Here is a 26,593-nt window from a genome sequence, read left to right on the forward strand (position 1 = left end):
AAATTGAATTTCATTAAACCAACATCTACACGTTACGGGGTTTACATGTCCACTGTAGAAAACATCAGGACTTAAATCATGTTTATAATGCATTTTTGGAGAAACAACAAGTGAATATTGAAATAAATTATACATTAATATTCCTATTAAGTATGAGATATTATTACTAAAATGTTGCAAATGAATACTCCAATTAACTACTTTTTTCCATAAAATCTTCCTCCAAGAAAATGCTTAGGCTATATCCAATGAAAAGATACATTGCATTGAATGGGAATATTAATTTATGTCCATCTTAAACACATATTGCATAAAGTAAACACGTGCATCAATTGATTACGTTACATCTTTAATAACATATCTGAGAATCATCTTAATACGAATTGTGGTTCGTATTAAACCCCAAAATGTATTGGTGACTGAATTATTTTTGTTTTTTATGCTCTTAACAATGTGATTAAAAATGGAAAAAAATATGACACACTACAATAACAACGTAGTCTAGTGTGTCATCTGAGTGACGGTCCAACATCAGGTAATAAAGCTACAAAACATTTGGAAATGTTATTTAAATAAACAGACAGCCTACTTACTCATTTTTCGGATTTTGGAAGGTGTAGGTTATGTGAAAAAAGTTTAAACTTGTCGTGAATACAAGACCCTTGTCTGTCGGCGGCCTCCCTCTATGTCACCTATAGCAGCAGCAGCGCGCCAGCGCCGCGTCAGGCACGGTGCATGTGTGCAAAGATACAGAAAACACGACGCAGCCGCCACAGAGCTGACACGCAACAGAAACGCTACGCTCACGCCACTCAAACATGTGGCGCGCGTTATAGTCGCGCGATACAACGAATCGATAATGAAATTCGTTGCCAACATTTTTAATAATCGATTTTTATCGATTTTATCGATTCGTTGTTGCAGCCCTACTACAGTTTATGGAATCGGGTTCAATGTTTGCAAAATTGGTTGATCAGTGTTTATTAGATTTACTGGCAATATAAACGACATTTTAATGCATCTTTGTATATTATCATTTTCATTATTTACACACACTGTCATTCTAAATTTGTATGACTTTCTTCACAAAAGAAGATATTTTGAAGAATGTCGAGAACCAGGCAACACTGAACGCCAGATATTCCCCAAAATGTCTTCTTTTTTGTTTTACAGAAGTAAGAGTCTTATACTTGATATGCACAATATGAGGATGAATAAACGATTGAATGTTTTTGGGTGAACTATCCCTTTAACATAAAAAATGATAGCCTTTAAAACAGCATCCGTCACTTTTTCTCTGTGTAAATACCGCAGGTTACTTTATGATTTTGATGTCGTTTTTATTATTTTAACAAAAAAAGGTTACAGACTGCATCTGTACAGAGATGCCATTTAGCTGCTTATTCGACGGAAGCGACAGAAGCACAAATGGTCAGAATTAAGTGTTAATCTCATAAATGGTGTGTGGCAGATTCCGTGGTCTTTTATTGAAATGAGATTAAACCAAACCTTTCTCAAATATGCAAATGAGATGCAAATGACGACATTCCTGTCGGTTCAGAAACACAGCGCCAGTTGAACATAAAAAAGCACTCATGTTTTTCACGAATACTTTGCCTAAAAATATAATATCCCTGACCTAAATCTCATACGAGAATATAAGATGTGTAACTAAACCTAAGAGGGATTATTCTATATAAACAGTGAGATTTGGTTGTATTTAAGTCCCGTTTTAAAGCTTATAGTCGAGGTCAAACTAGATCATTTTAACAACCTCTCTTAGTCTCGCTGCATGGATTTCCATCAGACCGGCCTGCATGTCCAGTCTTTCTGCTCTGAACAATGTTAAAGCAGGTCCTGGCGTCCAGACGCTGTGCGCTGCATTTCAATCAGGCTGGGAGAATAGTCTCCTCGCGGACACATGCGAGTCACATGACTCTTTATTTAAGCGAAAGACACTTGAAAGAGACGGCGGCTCAGTGCTGCTGTTGTAAGTGCCTCTGAAAGCACTGCATCGTGGCAATTTGTGGGTGCAAAGTGGGTCGTAACACGTGCGGAAATGCATCCTTAGAAACGCACAAAAGAGGACGGGAGCTGTTGTGTAGGTGTAAGGTAGTGGGTTTATAGGATAAAGGATTGCAGTCTGTGTGACGGGTCAACGGTCTGTGGTTTGAGTTGGGCTGTGCGATAATAGAGAAATATGCAATAGCATGTTAAATAATGTGATATTCTGCCTACATCACCTAAACTTATAGACTATAGACCACTTCACAAGATGTAAACACTGGTCCAGAAGCACTTCCTGTTTCAGTTTTATTTATGTATTATTTTAAAATGTCAATTGAAACTTTAAGATTTTGATTCGATTTAAACAGTAATCTCTCTCTCTCTCTCTCTCTCTGTCTCTGTCTCTGTCTCTCTGTCTCTCTGTCTCTCTGTCTCTCTGTCTCTCTCTCTCTCTGTCTCTGTCTCTGTCTCTCTGTCTCTCTGTCTCTCTGTCTCTCTGTCTCTTTTGTCTCTGTCTCTGTCTCTCTGTCTCTCTGTCTCTCTGTCTCTGTCTCTGTCTCTGTCTCTCTCTCTCTGTCTCTGTCTCTCTCTCTCTCTCTCTCTCTCTCTCTCTCTCTCTCTCTCTCTCTCTCTCTCTCTCTCTCTCTCTCTATTCTCTCTATCTCTCTCTCTCTCTATTCTCTCTATCTCTCTCTCTCTATTTCTCTATTCTCTCTATCTCTCTCTCTCTATCTCTCTCTCTCTCTATCTCTCTCTCTCTATCTCTCTCTCTCTATCTCTCTCTCTCTCTCTCTCTCTCTCTCTCTCTCTCTCTCTGCTCCTGTGACCTCGGTCAAGTCCTGGAACTGTGTGGAATTGTGGAAAACCAGAGTTGCGACACACTTTGATGGAGCGCTCAATAGCTTCAAACAAAACCGTGCTGTCAACCAATTTAAATGGATTTTAGCGGGACCGACAACAGCTAATTTGTTTCTAAATTCTTCCAGCGAGCGTCTATGCGAGTGTCGTAACTCTGTTTTTCAACGGCTCTGGGCAGAGCTATTTTTGTTTCCATGTTTAATAGACCGTATCAGTAGAATTAGTCCTCCAGCCAAACAAATGCCGCAGTGGAGTCTGAGGCAGTCCGTCTGCTGTCCTCTATGCATGCTTGAAAACTGTTTAATGAAAGCGTTTGTGGAGAATGGTCTTGTTAGTAACCTCACAGAACTTCATGGACTGAGAGGTGCTGATATGCATCACATATACACAGAATGTATAAAAAGCTTTTGTTGATTCTTCATGAAGTTGCTTAAAGAGGACAAAATCGGTACATCGTAATGCATATTACAGAATGTTTAGTTTATAGCGTTGTCTTTGAAAGAGACCCCTTGGAGTACTTTGTAATTCATTCAATGGGTCAAACTATATGATCTGATCCCTTTTAAAGGTTCATTTTCAATAATTTTCTAGCATAACACAAAAGACGATATTTTGAAGAATGTTGATAACCAAACAACACCGGACCTCATTGACTTCCATTGTATGAACACAAAACCACTGAGACATTTCTCAAAATAAATTGCAGAATGTTAAAATGATGGTAAACGATCCGTTTTTGTATGATTTTATATCTGAAGTTGGGGTGCGTAGCCTTTCTTAGAAAACTGATCTGCAAGATATAATGCACATTAAAATCATTGTGATATTCTCATCGTTTCTTTGTTTTGCGATGACAACAGAATATATCCTGAATATGTCATTTCAGGTCCTGTAACGGTTTTAGTCAATATTTGAAGATTTGATGCACTCTGTAAAGAAAGCACACGCTGAATTATAAATGATATATTTAAAACTCAATCAGATGAGACAAGGTGTCTTCAGGTCGCCACGTGTTTTCATTTTCGGCAGAGAACCAATTACTGTCACGCCTAGAGCCGGAGAGAATCCATCAGCTTGTTTTAGCACCCAGTATTTATTATTATTTATTATTCGGCACGTTTACACCACACAGGGATTTACTGAATGTGTCTAAACCTGAGCCCCTGGTGTAAATTTACCTGTGTATGCAACTCTCAAAGCAGCCTGTGAATCTGTTTTCCATTAGAAACATGAATTTATAGGTCCAGTGTGTGAGATTTAGCGGCATCTAGTGGTGATGTAGCAAATCGCAACCAACGTCTCACTCCTTTCAAAGCACTACGGTGGCTGACACAGGACAAAGATGAAAACGCATTTTCTCTTCTTTCCTGAAGGAGATAACGGATGTACGATACTCAATCGCAGTTTGTCCGTTTAGGGCTTCTGTAGAAACAACATGGAAGGGGACCTGCGGTGTATGTAGATAGAAATAGCTCATTCTAAACTAATAAATAAATAACGGTTCATTATGTAAAGTCTTTATACACCTCAAAAGACATAGTTATGTGTATGACCCATTGGTAGATGAAGTTGTCATTTGAAAGGACATGTATAATGTCATGTTTTTCAGCAGGTGGTGTGTGTGTGTTTGAGAGGTTGATGAAAGGGAAACGGCCATGCAGGAAAGAGGCTGTGAACAAGAGCATCTGATTGGCTGTTGGAAAGCTCTTCAGCATGCGGGCACAAGAACACTTGACATCACAGCAAGGACTCTTGAGGACTAGGCCTAACACACACACACACACACACACGCTGATGCATGCAGCTGTTCTGTAAGTCCACATTCACACCTCTGTGAAGCCTGATAATGCGCAGAGACTTGATCAATACGAGAAGGATCTGTCAACACTGATGTGGCTCCCTGTCTTCAAACAGGTCTGATTAAAAACACAATCCTTCACATGAAGTTCAGTCACGGGGCAGGCGTGCATTCATGGTTGTGCATACTCTTAGATTTTTGCTCTGTTTGCAAACTAGTTGAATTTGTATTACCTCAGTCCTCCATCCGTTTTGTTTTGTATGAACCCGACTAAAGATATCACTATTACCGTTCTTCACACAAAGCTTAAGAGATTTAAATGAACCTTCTTTGGTGTCGCACAACGTGATGATGCCTCAAACCGTTCAAACTACAGATCTTCAATATGTTCCTGAAAAGGAGAACGCGACTAAAATAAGATCTTTTCACAGAAGGCGTTTTATTTCAATAGCTTGTAAATTGTGCACAGTATGACCAGAAACATTTATTAAGAATGCCGATGAGGTCAGGTGTTCACTCCCATCCCGAGGTTCAGTCATATGTGCGCCTGTAGCCACGGCAACAGAGCGTGTTTTGCTGCTTCTATCACTTGAGATGTTGACATACCGCGGTATACACACGTGAAACCATCAGCAGCTGCTGCCGTGTGAGAAACCCAACCCTCGCCGCGTGCGGATCACGACGAGAAGACTTGAAGGGATCGAGTGTAGCGTCTCGAGCCAACTTTCAGACAATCCAGAGTTTAACTCTGTCCAGATGTGTTCGCGTGTGAACAATTCAACGCCAGGAAACAAACCCAGGCCGTACACGAGATCTCCAGTTAAACATTCTGTATGATTTTAAGTTCGGCGTAGCAGATTGTTACAGCTGTTAGAAAGAATTTTGATATTTATATCACACAGGCTTCTGTAGGTCTTTGCACAACCTCCATCACCCCTGCGCTCTTGAATTATAAATGATCAGCTTTGTCACTTTGACCTCTACCGTTTAGTCAAACCAAGCAGTTGTGCTAAGGCCCGTTCACACCATGAAAGATCATTTTAAAGATTGGATTTTGATTTGCTGTCGATGATCACATCCATACCGGTTCTCTCAAAAATGACTCTTCCATGATGTTGTTTATCTTTATTGTTAAATTTTGTGGCGTAAACAGGCCTTCAGACATCTCGCCTGTATCTCATCAAGAACAAACACTACGTTCAGCTCCATACGTCAGAGAGGCCGTACGAGAACCAGGCCACAACATTAAAGTGTTCAGTATATAAATGATGCCATATTTACAGTGATAGAATCAGGACAGTGAGATCCAGACCAGACTTATGAAAGAGACATTGTTGGATTTTAAAAGGGCCATTATTTAAAGAAACTCAGATCAGTTAATATAGTCCGCCCCAGATGCAGATACTGTCATCATTTCAGTGTTTTAATGTTAAAGGAATAAAGTTAACTTATAAACCAATAAAACTAAAGCAGCCACTTACAGAATGGAATATTATTCATTGATTATAATTATTAATTGGTTCATTGATTTATCTTTAATACCACAATACATAGATGAATAACTTCAAATATCAAGTCCACATAAAAGCAACTTGTTTAGGTTTACTTGACTGAAAAGTTCAGATGATTTCATAAAGTTTTCTGACGTTTTCAGCCATTTGCTCCTTGATTATTCATTTAATCGATCAACTCATCCTTGACTTTTTGTTAACCTCCCTATTCTGAAAAGCAACTATAAATGCCATTTCTTGAATTTTCATTCTTGGTTTTTTTATGTACTGTAAATTGTGAGTGTTTGAGATTTTTGTCAGCTTATTTAAAAGCCGTTTATCCGTGATGGACGGGCGATTCTTTACCAGTCAAGAGAGAGTTCAGATATGGCTTCTCTCCTCTCTTTACCCGGAGCAATGCATGGAATTCAGATCGGTCATGCTTCATATCCATTTGGATTTGCATTTTGATGGGAGAGAGTTGAAGGAGCTTAACTCTTTTGAGAGGTAAACAAATGCAAATACTGCCATGAAAGGCATTAATTCTGGCGTGGAACTGGCAACTGGTGGCATTTTGAAAGGCATTTCATAATGACTGCTCTTGTTTTTGTTGGATACGCTACAGTTATACTGTAACATCTCAGACATGTTCAATGTACTGCTCAGACATGTCATAAGGATGTCAAGTACCTCTGTCGAGATGGAGTCAATGTAAAGTTGTGTTTTTATTGAAGGAATGGTTTGTGCAGGACTGGACCAGTGAACGTGACTTGTTTACAGAGATTAAAGGGATAGTCCACCCACAAAGGAAAATTCTGTCTGCATTTACTCATCCTCGAGTAGTTCCAAACCTGTTTACATTTCTGCGAGTTTGTTCAGTTAAACACAAAGAAAGATATCTTGAAAAACTGAGATTTATGAGGTAGGCAAACAATGTGTTTCCCTAAATTCTTTGAAACATATATTTTCTATGCTATTCAATGGTGCCCCATGCTAACAATTTATCAAAATATCTTTCTTTGTGTCCGACAGATTAGAATAAAGAAGTGTATACAGGTTTGTAACAACTTGAGGATGAATAAACGATTACAGCGTTTGTAGTTTTTGGGTGGACTGTCCCTTTAAGCACATATAAATGTTAATTGTGAAGTTTGCATTACCCTGTACACGTTTTTAAATAGATTGATGAATATGGGCTTTTCTTATAATCAGGATTTCAAGATAAATGAGGATTAAAAAGGTCATTAGTGTCTGAATGAATGTGCCAGATGTTCAGAAAGACACAATGATATGAAGCTTTTTCCAAATGTTCTTATCCTCTTAGTCTATGCAAGGCGAAAGAGTCTTACAACACACACGTGCAAAGAAAAGCTTTATTCTTGGAATGCGAGGTAAACCGTTGTTTTTTTACTTTAGTAGACGAAAACAGGATTAATCCTTTTGTATTTTATTTCTCCATTTAGTCTTTTTTTTTTTTTGTGTGCTTTATGTTTTGGAGCGCTGCCGCCCGTTCTGTTAATCTGGAAACAATGTGCGTCTAGGCAGCACAGATGGGTACGGACCCGACGCACTCCTGACCCCAGATTTACCAGCCGGTGTGATTGACAGACACTCAAACAGTTTAATCGGATGTCTGTGTGCTGACATAATTCAAACCCTTTCCTTTATAGTACAGCATGAGTTTGCACATTTAATCCCACCGCCCTTCATTTTCTGAATCTCAGTTCTGTCCTGATGCTGAATGTCACCTGTCACGTGTTTAAAGGGGTCATATGACACGGCTAAAACGAATATTATCGTTTGTTTTAGATGTAATCCAATGTGTACACACGATTTAAGAACGTTTAGAAAGCGCTGTATTTCCACATAACGTGCATGTTTGTATCTCCTCTTTGCTCCGCCTCTCTGAAACGCTCAGATTTTTGACAAAGCTCATCGCTCTGAAAAGCGAGGTGTGTTATGATTGGACAGTTAACCGGTGTGTAGCGATTGGTCGAATACTGCAAGCGTGACGGAAATGTAACGCCTCTTACCGTATTTGGAACAGCAGGTTCCTCTTCAATTGTACTGACAGGTGCGCCCACCTTACTTGCGCATACATTTGGGTGGTCTTAGTCGAATCATACCACGAAATGACGTAGATCAGCGGGGGTGTGGTTACACGACACATTTCAGGCTGGTCGGTGTCAGCATTCGCTTTTAGATAGAACGCATCTTTTTTGCCGACACTTTAATTGAGCAATTTTAAGCATCTAAAACATGCATGGGTAATTTATAACAAACCAAAGATACAGAAGACACGTGTTTGCGCCATGTGACCCCTTTAAAAGAGGCCGTTTCGTCCTTCCGTGATTGAAATTCAATTCTTAGACGTGTTTTCTCTACGGTTGCATCATTTTGTCAATGACGGGGATCCGGCGCGGAGGTTTGGCTCGCACAATATCAGAGACATTTAAAGCGTCTCTCTCTAAATGTGCAGAGGGCATTTCATCCCAGAATGAAATGAAAGGCGAATATATATATATATATATATATCACATCCACATAAATTAACCTGCAGGGTTTTGTTTGCAGATTGCAGTTTTATTGTATATATATATTGACCAATAAAAATGATATCTTCAGATTTGGTCGTGTAGTCTTTTTCTATGTGTTATTCACAAATACTCCTTTATTTTTTGTTTTGTAGAGCAACCCGCACGTCGATTTCCTCACCGAGCGTTGGAGGTCCTGCCAAAAAGCACTCATGCATCAGGCAGGTCGCCTTGTTGCGATCCGAGCTGCGCTATTTCTGTAACCCAGAGAATGCGCTTTACTGCGGTGAAAGTGCCTGCATGGATCATTAACTATTCATGAATGTACATGTCTGCTAATGGGACCTACAACTTTTTTAATTATTGATGCTGAAATTGACAGCCCCCCCCCATCAGAGAGGCTAAATTAACGTGTATGACATTGTTAGGTGTCCTCGTCCGATCCGATGACACCCCCCCCTTCTCTCCGGCTCATATCCCATCTGCTCGCTCTGTATGATCGAGATGATTCTGCATCTGTCGTTTGTAATATGTTGTGCCTGAGGGGCTGGTTTTCGTCTGCGTCTCCCTCTGATTATGACGGACAGCTGTCAGAATGTCTTATGCTGATGATGTTATGACAGGCGTGTGGCGAGGGGGGCGCTGCTGGCGGGAAGCTGTATTAATTGGTGATAAATGAAAGGTTTAGCGAGATTCGGATGCAGAGTTCACGGCCGTTGGGAGGTTTCGGCGCTCACACCAGCGCAGATTAAACGCTCATTAGCTGAGATGCATTACTTGAGCCGATGTTAAATTGCGGCCAGTTCTGTCACTTAATGTCACGTCACACTGGAGAAATCATTGGCTGTCTCTGGGGGGCCGAGACTGAGAGGTGGGGGGGGGTTGTCCTCTTAATTACATTAAGTGATGATTAAGATGTGAAGTGACATTTCTTACTGTGAGAAAAACATTGAATTTGCTTACTAAAGAAAGTATTCGCTTTATAGACCGTCTCACAGATGTCTGATCTGCCAACACAATCTCATGGCAGTTTGTATTTTATCAAAGCTTATTTGTATGAATTCATCTCATCAATCCTTATTTATATATTACACTGGCATTTGCTTATCCATCTTATCTATCCATCCATCCATCCATTTATCATCTATCCATCCATCCATCCATTTATCATCTATCCATACATCCATCCGTGTGTGTGTGTGTCCGTATCAATCCATCCATCCACGTGTGTGTATGTATCTGTCTGTCTGTCTGTCTGTCTGTCTATCTATCCATCCTTCCATTTATCATCCATCCATCCTTCCATTTATCATCCATCCATTTATCATCTATCCATCCATCCATCCGTGTGTGTGTGTGTCCGTATCAATCCATCCATCCACGTGTGTTTATGTATCTATCTATCTATCTGTCTGTCTGTCTGTCTGTCTGTCTGTCTGTCTGTCTGTCTATCTATCTATCTGTCTATCTGTCTATCTATCCATCCTTCCATTTATCATCTATCCATACATCCATCCGTGTGTGTGTGTGTCCGTATCAATCCATCCATCCACGTGTGTCTATCTATCGATCTATCTATCTATCTATCTATCTATCTATCTATCTATCTATCTATCTATATGTCTATCTATCTATCCATCCTTCCATTTATCATCTATCCATCCATCCAGCCATCCATTTATCATCCATCCATCCTTCCATTTATCATCCATCCATTTATCATCCATCCATCCTTACATTTATCATCCATCCATTTATCATCTATCCATACATCCATCCGTGTGTGTGTGTGTCCGTATCAATCCATCCATCCACGTGTGTGTATGTATCTATCTGTCTATCTGTCTGTCTGTCTGTCTGTCTGTCTATCTATCCATCCTTCCATTTATCATCTATCCATCCAGCCATCCATTTATCATCCATCCATTTATCCATTTATCATCCATCCATTTATCATCCATCCATTTATCCATTTATCATCCATCCATTTATCCATTTATCATCATTCCATCCATCCATCCATTTATCATCATTCCATCCATCCATCCATTTATCATCATTCCATCCATCCATCCATTTATCATCCATCCATCCATCCATTTAGCATCCATCCATCCATCCATTTATCATCCATCCATCCATTTATCATCCATCCATTTATCCATTTATCATCCATCCATTTATCCATTTATCATCCATCCATCCATTTATCATCTATCCATCCAGCCATCCATTTTTTATTCATCCATCCATCCATTTATCATCCATCCATTTATCCATTTATCATCCATCCATTTATCCATTTATCATCCATCCATTTATCCATTTATCATCATTCCATCCATCCATCCATCCATTTATCATCATTCCATCCATCCATCCATTTATCATCCATCCATCCATCCATTTATCATCCATCCATTTATCATTTATCCATTTATCATCCATCCATCCATCCATTTATCATCTATCCATCCAGCCATCCATTTTTTATTCATCCATCCATCCATTTATCCATTTATCATCCATCCATTTATCCATTTATCATCCATCCATTTATCCATTTATCATCATTCCATCCATCCATCCATTTATCATCATTCCATCCATCCATCCATTTATCATCATTCCATCCATCCATCCATTTATCATCCATCCATCCATCCATTTATCATCCATCCATCCATCCATTTATCATCCATCCATCCATTTACCATCGATCTATCAATCCATCCGTGTGTGTGTGTGTGTCCGTATCCATCCATCCATGTGTGTGTATGTGTCTGTCTGTCTGTCTATCTGGCCATCCATCCATCCATCCATCCATCCATCCAATGAAACTAAAATATTTCCCAAGAATAATAAATAAATGAACAATGTAACAACAAAGTTGAACCATTAGACAAAAACAACAAACACAGCCACTGTTGCTCCTGTTGGAAGCAGTTTTTGATAACTGTAGTTGGATTGTAGAGTTGATACCAGATCGTATCATAATGAAACATCTGGTTTATACCCCTAACATTTGTTCATGATGAGGATTGAGGCTCAAGGGTTACGGCAGCGGTGGAATATCTGTGCCAGCCGTCACAGCAGGTTGTGTTGTTTTTATGTTTTAACTTCACATGAACCCTGACTCAGGCCTCACTGCCAGTGGCCTGATGCATTATGGGTACTCATTAGCTCAGTGACAAGGTGATTCAGCTTGGAGGATGTGAGGTGGTCCCTCACAGGCATAAATGCGGACAGACGAGCGGCTTTGTACTGCGGGAGAACGCTGTGCCTTTTTGACAGCTGCTTTACCCATCAAGCTTTGAGCTCACCTTTGCACTTTCAGGTTGAGGGTCGATTGGATTGGACTCAGAGTCTAGGGCATATTTTATGAATGTATGTATGTAATCCTGTTCCAATCCTACAGCATAGATTTATGACCTGTCTGACAGAACATGTTAAGTACAAGCGTACACATGAATGTTTTCTATGCGTGTCTTATCATTTCACAAAACTAGAGAAGCTGAAAGCCACAATATAAAGATATTTGCATTGGAGACGGCATATTTTTAATATGTGACGATTTGTTTGGATGTTGTGTGTTTTGAACCGGAGCAGAATATTGAGTGTTTGTACATCTGCTGGTTTCAGTATCTCACATGCCCATTTTCAACGGTTTGATATTTGTGAATATTCATGATGTCTCATCTACATTCATTTGTGCAGAAGGATTCAGACTGACGAGACTTTGGATTCATGTGAATACAGTATATTGCATTTCAGAATTCTGTTGAAGTCTGACACAAATCCTCTTGTAATATTTTTGAAGACGGTGGATTTATTAAAGAAGTGATCTGGAGCTAGAAAAGACCTTTACTGCTTTAACGAAGATCAATTTAGGAAGGCAAGAAACGTAAATATGTAGTTCATCTAACAAAGCATCTAGTCAGTTGTTTATACATTTATAAGTGCATTTCACTTTTTTTATTGTGACATTGTTTGTTAACAATAGAAGGAAGTCTCTCACAGTTATCGCAAATTTATTGTGGTCTCACTTTCACCACATCAACCATAGTTTTTTTGTGTATTGGTTGGTTGGATGGCACTGCTCTGGAACAATGCACATTGTGAAAAACACTATATAGATCAAATTAAATTGAATTGTATTTGAAGTAGATTGTGGTAACACGAATGGTAATCGATCAGTCAGCATGGTTTCTCCACTTTCACTATAATAAAGCCGTGGTAGTTTTTCCTAAGAGATCTGACCTCACTGCTCAGGAAAGCCGTGTGGAATAATACAGTATACGGTGCGATTGATCTCTGCGGTGTCGTTTCAGATCCTTTAAACCTGTGTCAGTTTTCAGCGCCCCGCTGAGAATAATTGCTGTGTTTTCAGTTCAGTCACACTTGTGTTTCTCTGGAGTTGGAGAGGTCTCGGGGGTCTCCGTTCTCCTCTCTCCTCAATTTCCCCTTATGAGCGCGAACGCACCAGACCCTGGAACTAATTCAGGCCTCCCGCTGGCTTCTGTTCTCATTTGTTTGTAACCAATTACAGCCGGAGAGAAAACAAACACACATCGGGCCGGACGAGTCACGTGCTTCCGTACTAAAATCACCCATGAGGCCCTAAAACAAAAAACAGCTGATGTCTGCACGATGGACGGATCACGCGTCAGCTTTTCTTCATTTGACTTTCTCTTCTTCTGTTGTTGTGTTGTGCGGTCTAGTCTGATGCGTGATGCGATCCTGCCGGCCGTGAAGATGTTGTGTTGTTGCGACCATGCACATTAGATCATGATTGTTTTTGATTCAGTTTTCTACTCCACTTGCTCGGCGTCAAGCCCAAGGCTGTTGCGACGACGAACAAACCGTTGATTTCTGAATCCAGCGTACTGTATTTCACATCGTGAAGCGAGATTCTTTGTGACATGTACTGTACCAATCTTGCAGGCATCCGCTTGGCATTCAGTTAGAAAGTGTTTGGATGTTTGTTTGGACGGCTCCATATGATTCATTGTATATGTGACACACCAGCGAAACAGCAATTTAGTGCCTCAACCCTTATTATACGCAAGACCTTCTTAAGATATTTCCTGTTTAACAAGTAACATTTCTGTAACAAAAGATTTTGAAATGAAAGAAAGTGGCGATGTAGAATGTTCATTTGCGATAATATAAAAAATGTAGAAAGCAAACTGTTGAATGCATTCAGATTCAATTAGCAAAATAACACAACACACGTGTACGTCCTTTGTTTTAAGCATGATGTTATCAGATTCAGTGACGTTAGAACATCTGCCAATCTCTTATAGTAAAATAATACACTGATCGTAAGATGCTTTTAAGCAAACTTTTATTTACAAAACAAAAGGTTGTCTTTGGAGCCTACATTTTCACAGACTTTGAATATCGTAGTTTCTGTCACTGCAACACACAAACACACACGAGTGACTCGATAATGGTCAATTTTCTAGCACTTTCTGTGTCTGCCAATGCTTAAATCTAATCGTTGGATTTAGCTCTATGTTCAAGGTACCGGTCTTGTGGCTTTCATACAGTGCCTCACAGTCGTTGCATATTACATACCCAGCACTTGATTCATCCTTGTAACCCCTTTGCTAAACCGCTCCCGCACAGCACTTTCCTTTTTTCTTTCCTTGCTTTTGTTTCTAATTCTCCCTTTGTAAATTTCTCTCTGATCTGTTTCGCCTCAATTTCAGCTTTGAGAAATGGACCTCCCTCTACCGCCACCATGCGCGTATTTCTTTTAAATGAGTGCAAATGCCTGATGAAAAATGCATTTAAAACACATTCGTATTTTTAGAGAAATGTAGTTTATGTTTGTATAATGACTGATCTCATCCACCCGCGACCTGATTAATCAGAATGTATTTTGTTATTAACCCGACCCACCCAACCCGCGGATCATCCTTAGTGCCCACTAATAGGTACTCAAGATGAATGTGAGATCGGCATAAACTTCGTGTGTTACCCCATCTTTAGAAAATGTCATGTGTGCACCCCTAACTGTAAATATCTTTCTGTATCATTTTCAGGACTTTGGAAAATGGAAAACAGACTCCATTCTTTTATTATGCTCAAGTCACTCTCATGTATTGTTCTTTATTCATCATTGTGATGTCAAAATTGTTCCTCTAAAGCGCACATATGAAATGTCTCTTGTTTTATTAAACCTCAGCGTGTTTTAGAACCTGATCCGTAAAATAGAAACAGAAGTGATGTGATCTTTTAACAGCATTCTTACACATGCAGCTCTCACCTTTACTGACTTCTCAACACTGTAGCTGTGAACAGGAAGTGTGTGTGTGTGCGTGCGTGCGTGCGTGCGTGCGTGCGCGTGCGTCACGCCTGTGACAGGTGAGTCGGTCCACTGAAGAATATCTGATTCTTCATTCAGAATCTGTCATTTTGAAATAACTTTTATGTTACCTAGAATGATCCGTTTATCCATATCTTGATAAGAATATTGAGCTGTAAGAATTGTGCAGTACGTGTCAGTTTATCAGTCAATTTTAGATATTTATTTAAAAAACACTGGCCATGTTGCAATGTGTTCTCTTTGCTATCTATCTACGACTGTTGTTTCATACAGAAAAATCATATTGTTGATTCTGTAATGTTATTAATAGCAGGACATCACCATTAAACTTCAGAATGTCAAAATTGTACCAATCTGGCTTCATATTGTAAGATAGCACAGTGCAGTTCATTATTACATCTGCGTTTGACTGAATGTTTCAAATCCTCCTGAACGTCACAGATGTGATGAGATGCTCATGTGCTATCTTACAATATCTTACAAGATGCTCATGTCATGCTGGAGAATCTTGCAGGGACAGTAATGGAGACTTCATCTCTCCATTTCCATCCATGATTCATAAAGCTTGGGTTACTCTTCTGTGTTACAGAGTATATAGATGTTAAAGAGATCCGCTCTCTGCACTTCTCTCAGCTGATGTCAGCTCAGAGGTTGGATGGAGGTCAGGGATGAGCAGTCTGACATCTAGACTTCAGTTATCGGTTGGAAATGTGTGGTTCACCATGTGTAACGTAGGAAATAGCCCTGTCAGTTTGAGATCCAGCAGCAATACAGCACATCAAAACTGCATCTCTGAAATTCTCATTGAATTTAACACGACATGATTTGCAACATTGTCTTTTTTAAAAGCACAGCGGATGTAATGGCACCAAAGTTTGAAGGTAACTCTCTATCGCCCCCTTGAGCCCTGAGTGTTTTTATTGTCTGAGCAACCCAAGGAGCACAAGCTAAATCTGCAATTCATAACTTTTTATTTTGATACAAAGTCAATAGAAATTGATCTGCGTACTTTACCACAGTTCACGACGGTAAGCTTTATAATGGTTTATGAGTTGAGCTATCGTGCAGGAAATCTTGTCATTTGCCCTCATTCGTCTTTAATCCATGTAAAGAAAAACATTACAAATAACTTTTAATGGGGGAAGAGAAGCAGAAGTTACATATGGCAGCTGTAGGTATTTTTCCAGCCTTGTGTCATAAGCGTTTTGTGTTTGCATGTTCATTTAACCTGATCATTTTGTTGGCCCTTACAAGACAAATGTCAAGGTTTCTGGTGAAACGTTTGGCTCAGCTCTTAATTCTACTGGGGCTAATACGCTTATCCAGTCAACAGAAGAAGAACACGCAACTGCTGCAGTTATTACACGCGTGACATCCATGCAGTCGCTGCCTCAGGCCTTCACGGGCCGCTCGCATGTGCTGCCCCTCTGGGCTTTAAACAACCCCTGCAGCCTTAAAGTGATGCTGTGGACCCGTGGGTTCACAGACGCTGGTGCCGCATCATGATACAGCGTTTCCCAGAAGTCCCTGGAGATCAGATGACCTCAAACATGCCCTGAAATTTAAAAGGTCTTTAAAGGGCTACAGGGCTGGCAGAGCTCAAGGGTGGGGATATGATGGAACACTTGTAAATCTGATTTTTGCTGAGTTTATCTCAAACGTACAGCGTTGTAAAAACGGCTCATGAAGCTTTAGTCTCGTTTTAGAAGATTTTTTATATTCAGATTGTAGACATAAGATCACATGTGGGTAAAAATGAGTCATGGCGCACGGCAGCCCCTGATGTCCACAACACGAGGGAAACGGAGCGGTGATGCGGGCTGTGACTGACCTATTGACATTTCGCTCTGGGTAGATGTTGTCTGTTGCTCCGTGCGTCGTGTGGAAGCATTCTTCCAGAAATATTGATTTGGCATGAAGATCAGTGAAGGAAAGACGAGAGATTTCCTAACAGTCTACTGGAAAACTCCAGGCTTTTTGAGGCACCACATCTATTCGTAATGTTAGTCATGTTTTCCCACAAAATCAGAGTTTAGTTTTACATGAGCATTTTCCAAACTTATACACACGCCACGGGTCCCCTTGTATGGAATTCACCATATATTTTTTTTACAGTAGCCTTTAATGGACAAACTTCTCTGCGTTTTTAAATGCATTATCTCCTTCAAATGTGAAGAACGTCTTTGTCCTGTGTCAGCCATTGTAGTGCTTTGAAAGAGAGGGGTGAGCATTATGCCGCAGTCACACTTTTCCCTCCATTGACTTCCATTCATACACATGCGAATGCGACAGTCCAATTACATTTCGCTGCATAACAAAGTTCAAGTTTGGCAAATTCACGTCACGTGAGTGCGTGAGACCAATAGAAGATCAAAGAAATGTGAAATTCTCGATACAGAAATGTGAAAAATGGAGCAATTGCACCCAACCATTTTCATACCACCGTCCGTACGATCTTCGCATGCTCAAAGTCAAGTCTGAGCTTTAAGCCGTTGGGTGAAATTCGTAACCTCACCACAAAATCTCACAAACTGGACCTGCTTGAAACCAAGTTGAAATTGGTTAAACTATATTTATATTTAAAACGTATATGAAGGCAGCATTTGAGCTAGTTTTTAAGTTGAATTGTTTACAGTGTTTTTGAGGAGAGGTATGCGGTTACCTTTCTAAGCGATTGCTTTTTTTCTCCTGGTGACGACGAAACAGGTGACAGAAATCCCAAAGACCAATGTTTCCCAATAGTATTTTTTTTTTATTTGGCCATTTTTATAATTAATAATCGTTTTTACAGGTAACGTTAAGCACTAAAATGTTTAATTTGGTAGAAATGTCAAGGTTCATGAGTGGGAGGGGACATTTTAATACAGTTGAATACAATGGGGGGCCTTGGACTTAAAAAAGGTTGAGATCCCCTGCCATAGGCGACCTGTGACCCCCACAGCCATGATTAGGGAAAAATACTACACATCAAACAATGGAATTTAAAAAATGTTAAAATCTTGTTTGTAAATTCTATATATTGATGTATAATCGGCTGACTACGTGTGAAATGAGCACGGAAGAACCAGACGAAGCAGGACATGTGCTGTAGTGTAATAATAATGTGCTGCTGTGTTGTTCTAGAGCGTCTGCTCCCCCCGCAGTTAAAGAAATCAGATGACTTTTGGGAAATATAACCCACATAATAACGCCAGAGGAGTTATATCCAATCCAGCAGCTCTGTTTTATCGCCGTGAGGAAAGCACTTAACAGCCGGAGAGGTGATGGAGAAACCCTGAAGAATATTTGTGTTAACACTCGAGGTCAGATAGCTCCCCTGAGCTCTGTTAAAACAGCTCGACACTCCAGGCTTTTATTATTCACCGGACGGTTCATTCTAGAAGACATAAGCTCTGTGTGTCGACAGGGAATTAATACAGTTCAAGGAAATTAATTACACTTCTCATAAATCTGCAGTTTGATTCGCACCATATCAAGCGATTCTGTGATAGCTTTGGAATGTAAAATAATGTACATAATGAATGTACATTTATTGTTTACCATCAAACATAACTGACCTGAGCATAGTATGACTTAAACAATTGATGCAATTTTTTATAAATCTATGTTTAGAGCTCTATGCTCACATACAGTATGTAAACCCGGATAAATTGCCAATGTTGTTGCATCAAATCTTTGGGTTTTTAGAGGTTCTTTGTTCAAGTAAGCAGAACTTTCCAAGTTTGATTAATGTTAAATGAAGGTTCTTAATAAGTCTTAGTAAGTGTGACTTAAATGTTTCATTCATCATTCTCACGGAATTAAGAAAGAATAAGTACACAAAGATGTATTTCTAAGTTAACAGAATTTTCTCAATTTCTTTATTTTACACATTTCTTTGTCTTAATATGCATAAATCAAATTAAAAAAAAAAAAAAAAGCCTAAGCACATGCTGCACTCTTCTACACAATAAAAATATGTCAAACTCTTCTAAATATCCAAGATAAGTGAACATTAAAGATAAAAAGTCTTTATCTTTACTGAAAAACACATAAAATAATAATATTTTATGCAGTCTGACGCAAAGCATGCTGGGAATTGGAAATTCTTCTCGACCAGTTGTGTTGATCTTGCATCTTTAAATTAAGGAGCAAATACATTATTTTTTGTTTTAGTCACAACTCTAGGTTTATCAAAAAGAATCATTATACTTTACTCAAAATTAAAAATGTATCTCAGGAACTTGACATATTTAAGTAAGTAGAACTTTGACATGACTTAATCTATTTGATTATTTTGAGCATTTGGGATGTTGGGATGATGGAATGTAAGGCTGGTTAAAGATGAAAAGCTTTTAGGTGTGTAATGTAACACAGAGCTCGCTATTCGATACAATACATGATACTGTGATCATGATACAATAATATTGTGAAATTTTTAACAAAATAGAGATGACTTCTTAAAGCAGTATAAAGCGCAAACTTGAAACTAAAACATTATTTATGTTAATTTACGCTTTAGCTCAAACAACCAGATTAAACAGATGTCATATAGTAAAACAATTGCAGTAGCTCCAGAATACATATTTTTGTATCGCGATATCATTATTTATGGATTATAGATATTGTTACACTCTTAAAAAAAGCAGAACTCAATTAATTTGACTTTTAACATTTTGAAAGCATTTAAATAATTAAGCTATATTTGCTGGATCAGCATTATATCAGTTTATTACACGGCTCGTTGGAATGCTTGATTCTGATTGGCCAGTCGGGACATTTGTAGGTTCGTTATTCCCAGATAACAACCTCTCAAAACCAATAACACACGGTAACCCGGATGCAGAAAATCATTTTGACATGTCATTTTGACTATTTCAGTATAAATATATGTATGTATGTATATGTATTTTAATAACATATATGACATATTTACAAATGATTAAACCAAATTGCCTGTTCGTGAAATTTGAACACCGTTTCTTACCTAAAACCGAAAGTAAATGGAAGGTTCACATTTCATGTCCAGTTTTTTCTCATGTGGCAAGGAGCCGTCACGTTTCGGGAAGGGTGTTGTTTCTGCAATAACAACCGGCTGCCGGTACATTATCCCTTACATATTATATGGCTAGTGTTTTTAGATTGTCAAGGTTTATTTGATAAAGGTCAGCTGATGCTTGTCCTACAGATCTGCTCTTAAAGTTTGATGTTGCCCCAAGCATCTTCTCACGGCCATGATGACGTATCGTTTCAAAAAATCCACCAAAACTCATTTGTTTTTGTTTTTACCTTTTTGTTTTCCTGTAAACTGCCTGCGGATGATCATTTACATTAGATTTGTGAAGCATTGAAAGCGTTCTTGTGGAAACAGTGATAATGACACAGCCGTGGCATCATCGGGCGTTCCTGTGATCACGAGGTGGTAGCCAACTATTTCTCTCATCATCTAACACCGCCTGAGGACACAAACAGCTCTCTTTTCTCTTCCGATTCCAAATGTGTGAGACCAACATCGTTTAACATATAATCTCATGTTTCGTATGTAGAAACAGCTTTTTTTATGAAAAAATCTATTTTGTCTTTTCAGGTTAATGTAATGAAAATCATGGTCTGGCTCCTTACCGGTATGAAACTTCCACCTTTAAAATTCAATTACCGTTGGATAAAATCAAGTCTGAATGCGGTTTTACTCCGAGATAAGTCACATTACACAAGTGTAATGGGTTGCAGATGTCCTTTTCCTGGTTGCGTTCTTGGGAATTTCAAACATTGAGGAATGATTTAATTTAGGGAGTCGGAGGAAAACATTGATATGTTGGTGAAGTTTGTGTGCTCAGTCTGTGCAAATCTCTAAGCAGACGTTTGGGAAGAAGCTTCGCATGTTTGTACTTTCTCACTCTCTCTGTTGTGAAATGAAGCATCTGTTTCAGTAGCTGTCTCGGTCCGCCTGCCAGTTTTCTCCCACTTTGGTCCGTGTTCTGCATAGACAACCATCTGATTTAAAGCAGAAACATCTTTCTTTAGACCGCGAGTGAGATCTCACCACACTTGTGTTCACAGCAGCAAACTGTACGAATTAAACGTCCAAAAATGATCAGCGCAATAGAAACAAATGCATTATTAAGACAAGCCGTCTGCGTGTTTATTTTTTATATTTATTATATTATTTATTATAGCTTCAAAAGGCTCTACACGACACCAGCCGATGAATAAGGGTGTTGTCTAGCCAAACGATTAGTCTTTTTTTTCATGTAAAACTAAAAAAGATAATACCTTTTCAACATGAATATATGCACTGGATGCGCGTTTACAGTGTATTGCGATTGACCAATCAGAATCAAGAATGATGTTTATACAAACCAGTTTCAGCAACATTTTCTTAATGTTTTGCTGGAAAAAAATCTTATTTACACAGAAATGTCTTTTATGTTTCACGAATGAAAGTTATTGAAATAGTCCATCACAGCCAAAGTTTGTTTGCATTCAACTTTTTATTACCAAACAGTGATATCTTGATCACTTTATGATGAAACGTGGAAATATCTTAAAGTTCTTTGTTTTTCATTTTTTCCTCCGTGGTTTACAATGACTTTGCTTGAACTCACTTTTTTGCTTTTTCATTTTCTTATATTCGAGGTTACTTGATTTAGTTCAGCCACAATTCCACAAACCGGCCATTTAGGTTGATCTTCAGTTCGACCAGATTCTAATGTTTAGTTTAGTCTGGCCCGGGTTTGACTGATTCAGCATTGAGCTCCGGCTGTGGCTGAACGTTTGCTTCCCGATACGGAAAGGCATGTTGAGAGTTTTTATTAGAAGATGAGGAACTGTCTGACAGGGATGTTTTTAAGTAGAAAAGACATTAAAAACATCCTCCAACCCAACAACGACAGCGTTTACTTTTGTAAACATAAGTCTTAAGACATAACATAAGACTAACAAAAGATTCAATTCCCTTCAGCTTTCGCCTTTTTGGTTTGTTTGCCCAATTTTTTAAGTGAAACGTCTATTAATATAGTAAAGTTTGTAGCCTTTTGTATAAATGCTCAGAAGAGAAGAATAACACAGAGACAAAAGGAATAGCTAGAATGTCAAAATTGAGGCGGATAGTGTACGAGAGAGAGATTGAGAGAATGTGAAGAGACCGAGGGAAGGATAAATGGATCTCAGCAGGGTACTTGAGATCTCAATCTGCCCAGCGGTGCTTCTGCTCTCATTGAAGATGAGATTTATATACAGAGACACAGCACATCTCTCACCAGACCCGCAGTTCAGAGATGTGTATTTGACTGCATCATGACACGTCCCGTGATTAAACATCACTCTCATTTCTATTGTGCTCTGATGAAGATGCATAACTATTACTATTTTAGTTTTTATAAATAAATGGGATATTTGCATGTCCCCCTTATTGTCTGTACCTCGATTATAATGTAGTGGTGCTTGATGTGGCAATTTGAACAAACATCTAAAGCTTTATTCAGCTTTGTGCTACATACAGTACATCATTGATGTCTCTTAGCAACCGCAAAGCACACACCCTGGCAACCACTTTTAACGCTCCAACATCATAGAGGTTAAAACATTTTTCCTTCAAATGAACCACTTAAATGTTTACGTTAACATGTGCAAACTGGTCCACGAGGGGCCAACCACAAAATGATCTTGAATATTTCTTTACTTCAAACTTCGTGCTTATTATTTCTTAACACATTTAATATGTCGGTTCATCACCTCAGATCTAGATAGAGAAGAAAAGAGCGTGTTTCTTCTCCTTGCTTTAATTCGGGACGATTGTGTTTATTTCATGATCTGTCTTTGTTATCTGTAATTATTAAGCTGTAGAAGTTCAACGAAGTTTGCTTATTCATGTCTGTAATTATACACATTTTACTTTGCAGCTTGAACGATGGCGCAGGGATACATGATTCAATACTGTAATGTAGTTTTCATCGAGATGCTGTTCAATCTTACTTGTTTTAAATGTGTTTTCGGTCTTTTTGCGTGCTTTATTATTGTGCGGCAGCGAGTTTTTACTGGTGTTCTAACCAGTCGGCTGTGTTGGTGGAGACGGATCCTGAATCAGTGCTTATCGACAGGCCTGAGAGCAGGGGACACTTGGGCATCCAACCTTAAATTACACACGTGGGGAGGGGGGACCGTCCCAACATCGACTGGAAAATCAATGTGTTTCATGATTCATGATGCAATGAGTCCGGGCAGCACATGCCGATTGATTATAGGACATCATTTTTTATTTAACGCGATACTTTACATACAGTGATTATAATGAAAAAACACATTTCTGGCTTTAAACCATACAAAATGTATAACGTTTATTATAAATCACAATGTATCTTAAAATGAAACTAGAGAAGAACGGACATAAATCATGCATATATCAGAAAGTCAATGACGGACGACATCGCCTGTACATCATTTTCAATTTCTTCAGGTCAAGTTTCAGTTGTGTAACCTTAGATCTCTAGAGAATGGTCTCCGATTGGTGTTAGGCGGATCTGATTAAATCTTCATTAGATTATCACAATAGATTGCATTGAGTATACCCTGAAGACGGCTCACTTTATGTGGGTCAGATGCTGGGGTCAGATGGTTTTCTATGCGACTGATAGCAGTTTTGGGGTCTAGCTGGTTCTAGAATTACCATGAGCAGGTGAGAGCTCAGCCATATTTGAGTAGAAAATCGACCCCTGCCGAGCTGGTATAGGTGATTACCGATTGTAGGAATCCAGAATCCAGCAAAACTTTTCTGTTAGCTGGTTTAACATAATATACTGTAAAATTGTTGTTTACCTGTAAAATTACAGTATATAAGGATATATAATAAATCGTTTTCCCCATTTTTCTTGTAAATTTGCGGTTTGTTTCTGTAATTTTACAGTTTTCGACCATATTTAAAAAACAGACATTTTCTGGCAGCTGGGGCGCCAGAAGTAAGCAGTAAAAGTATGTTTTTTCTCTGTTAAATGACATGCTTTCTCCCGTTTTTCTTGTTAATTTGCTTTGAAATAAATGGAAAAATTCTGTTAAATGAACGTGTTTTTTACAGTAAGGGAATAATATATCATCCATCTGTTGTTAAGAATTTTGGTTTGGTTTGTGATTGTTAAAACATTCGAGTCCTGTGAGTTTGCAGTGTATTTGCGCTGTTTGTCATCTTGGTTGTTTTCTCATGCTGTCCTCGTGTGGCAGCGTGTCCGTTTGTCTTGTACCGTGAGTGTATTGGTTAGTGACAGCTGGCTGCAAAAAGGCGCCTGTTTAACCTCATGGTCTTCTGGAGACCTGTCAGAATCCACTTAGCTGTCTGCCTTCATTAGACAGGACGCTCAGATGATACGCTGCTGCCCTGGAGGTCGACACGCTCACAGTCGTCTTGTATATGAAACACAGCCGAAGTCAGAGCTGTTGCTTTTACAAAACATCTTTCATTTCTTTCTATTACATTTAACTTGAAATAAATGGTTTTTTTATTTTACCTTAAAACAAAATTAATGTGCTACGCAGTCCGAATCTTACAAATGCACAAAATGTATTCGTAAAAACAGTCGTTTTCACATTGATTGTCGATATTGTGTTCGACACTTGAATGTCACAACGTTTGCTGAATTCCTGAATCAATCCTGATTTTTAAGAGGGAGAATTAAAGCTACACAATAGAAAGACTTAATGAATGTGATGAATTGAGGTTGCACATCTGTTAATCCGTTTGGGCACAGAAGGGCGCACAAAGTTTACCGTGGAAATCTCTTTTTGTTCTACAGAACATGACTTACGTGAGGCTTATGACCCCGGGAGAAGCGCAGATATACACTGTCTGGAAGAATCAGGTTGTTTTTTGAGTGATGAATGTTACGGGCATGAACCACATGTTCTCTTGCTTGACTGAATGGAACAAACAACACAAAACAACAAGTCGAGCACTTTGAGGATTGTGTCTTTAAAAAGCTGGGATTAGAGTCATTTTAATCTTTGTTTATTTATGAAAGCGGACAAACGCTAAATCTTATTCAACCATTTCCCCCTGAACTCCAGATGAAATGTGAATCTATAAATCAATGCTTTCGTGTGCCAAAGCCACATGTAAAGAAATGTTTCTCCATTTCTGAGTGAAACATCATCATTGAGGAAAACAATTTTGGCCTTTCCAGAAGGCTTTTTGACCATAATAATAAGACACAATAAAAAAGACAAAGGCACACAAAACAAACATGTTTTTGTGTACATTCAAATGCGTCTACAACATTGTAAAAAGCAAGAAAAAGTAAATCCTCTTTAACACAAACTGTTAGTCTTTTTGGACATCTGTGACTGGTTTACATCTGAACTGGTCACTGTTCGTTCAGAGCTCTGTAATCTACTGCAGTGAAAGACAGTGAGGTTTGGAAGATCCAGTGAGATGTGAAATCCAGAGAGATGACCGACAGACACACAAGTTTAGTTTCTCTGCTGTGCATCGGTGCACAAAAATGCCCTTTCTGGCAGTGGTCCTCCTGTCCTGCTGTCCACCAACACACACACACACACATGCTGAATTACCTCCGTCCTGCCATCTGCTGAGGACTGTAATCTCTACCGCCACTGATTTAATAACATCCAGAACTCCAAACACAAAGAGAGTCACATCCGAGGTCAGAGTCTGCAGAAGATCTGTGGGTTTGCTTTAGGTTCGATGTAATTCAGAAGTGTCATTTTCATTTTATTGTTTGGTTAGGGTTAGGTAGTTACACATATGTCGGACACTACCAGGACGCTATGCTTGTGTCTCTTAGTCTATTTTGTCATTTATCACAGTCATTATGGTGATATCATGATACATTTTTTGGACAATTACTCACTTACGTGTTCATATTATTTCCATATTTTAGAATAATAATGAACTCATCAAAATGATGAAATAATAAGGGAATTATCTTAATAAATAAATTAATTCAATTAATATTCTTATATATACGTCTTATATTTGATCATAATCAGTGTAGGCACCTTTGGACTTGAATTTTCAGTAATGTTTTCTCGTCATTTTATCAAGCAGCTTATTGAGAAGTTTTTTAAACAATATTAAAGTCTGTATTTATTCAAAAACAATATTCGGCTGCTCTTTCTTCAGTATTCAGTCAATGTTATCCATTTCAAAAACAAGTTTCAGTAAATATAATGTTTTTATTTTTGTCTATAAACTAATTTCAGACATTTAAGCATACGCTTTTAGATGTTTAAGAACGAGAAACCTTTCACACACAAACTTTTGACCGGTAGTGTAAATATATGTACAGTAGGCCTATACACCATGCATATACCTGTATGATAACCATATTCAAATACTTATGTTATTTAAATGAGAACATTCAAACGTTGTTAATCATCATGGTAAATGTTTGTGTTTTAATCAGTTCTGCCTGAAGTCAAACACTTCTTTAGTCAGATGTCAATCAAACACTTGCTGTCTGCTGCCCTCTGCTGGTAACACGTGATGCTGCATCTCTGATCTATTAACAAATATCTGGATTTCAATGCTTGCTTGTCTGATTTATAAATCATTTTAATCTGTCTTTGGACGTATGTTGGGACACTC

The 26,593-nt window shown here is 38.7% G+C and overlaps 1 protein-coding gene across 2 annotated transcripts in view; it reads left to right on the forward strand.

Moving 5' to 3' along the window:
* sash1b (SAM and SH3 domain containing 1b) overlaps positions 1-26,593 on the forward strand; it is a 57,368-nt gene that overhangs the window by 10,643 nt on the left and 20,132 nt on the right. The window lies entirely within an intron of this gene.

This window comes from Barbatula barbatula (genome assembly GCF_947034865.1).
Source record: "Barbatula barbatula genome assembly, chromosome: 6".
Taxonomy (NCBI): domain Eukaryota; kingdom Metazoa; phylum Chordata; class Actinopteri; order Cypriniformes; family Nemacheilidae; genus Barbatula; species Barbatula barbatula.